This window comes from Seriola aureovittata, chromosome 13 (genome assembly GCF_021018895.1).
Source record: "Seriola aureovittata isolate HTS-2021-v1 ecotype China chromosome 13, ASM2101889v1, whole genome shotgun sequence".
Classification (NCBI taxonomy): Eukaryota; Metazoa; Chordata; class Actinopteri; order Carangiformes; family Carangidae; genus Seriola; species Seriola aureovittata.
In genome coordinates, this window is record NC_079376.1 from 23765320 (window position 1) to 23766660 (window position 1341).

The window sequence follows — 1341 nt, forward strand, 5'->3', positions numbered from 1 at the left end:
GTTGAACCACTTTGTGTAAAATTACAAGGTTTGAAATTGTGTTTTTTTTCTGTCAAAATACTTCTTATACGTTCCCAAACAAGTGCAAGCTACCAAGCGATAAATGGTCACACCAATGCAGTTCTTTTACTTAATAATAATATATAATCTATATAGATTCACTATAGATACTGTATTTAAAGACTGCACATCCCAGAGCACAGGAGGACAAATAAACATGGGCACACTGACATGTAGGGAACCACTGAGGGTCACAATATAAAATCTGTCTGGTGCTGTGTCTCAGTTCAGGGGCTGTATCCTTCAGAGGACATGGGCCAGACAATGTAGCCCATGGAGGATTTCCTGTTTACCCTCGGCTGCTGTTTTATTCACAGAGACCGCCATTATTTTGAAAAGTGGTTACATAGTGATTCATCACTGGCATGCGATGAATCTCGGGCCACATTGTCCAAGAAATGAAGGACACATTTCTCAGCAGAATTTGAGGAAGCCTTTTCAAATGGTACAACTTTGTGAAGTCCTTCATAGGATGCAGCCCCTGAACTGAGACACAGATTGGGTCTTGGTCTGGGTCTTGGTCTGGGTCTTGGTCTGGGTCTTGGTCTGAGTCTTGGTCTGGGTCTTGGTCTGGGTCTTGGTCTGGGACTGGCCATGTTGTTGAGATGGTGTCTGGATTGAGTCAACCAGAAGAGTTGAGTGAAGTGACCCCTGATGTCAGCTCTCAACTACATCTCGCAGTCTTACTCAAACGATGGAGTTAGCTCCGGCGTCACCCTGTAAACTCACCCCCCACCCCACCCCCCCTCTGAGGGGAGGACTGGACTGGTGTGTGACATCATCGTGACATCGAATGTGACAGCATCACTACATCAGCAAAACAGCAAGGAACCTGGACAAGAGAATCAGTGAAGACAAGAAACTTCACTATATTAGTGAACTACTTTCACATTCTCCCATTTTATCTGAGTGTGAACTAGATGCTCTAATGTCCTCAAAACATCCCACAATGTAATGAAAACACAAGTGTCCATGGCATGATGAAAACCCGAAACACTCATTTCATAAAATACAGCATCAGTGCAACTGGGCATGAGTCACTTGGGTTCAAAATAAAACAGACCTAGAATTTAGCGAAGCAGATAATGAGTAGCACCTACTTAACATGCTGTTTGTCTAAACAGGGCCCAAAGCAGACGAGGGAAACACAGGAAATGAGGACAATTTAAGTAAAAGCAAATGAAACATCTAAAGCCACAGAGACCTAACACCCCCTGACAGTTTACTTGTTTGTGATTCTGCACATAGACCAATATATATTTTCTTTGTGACACTCAGTGT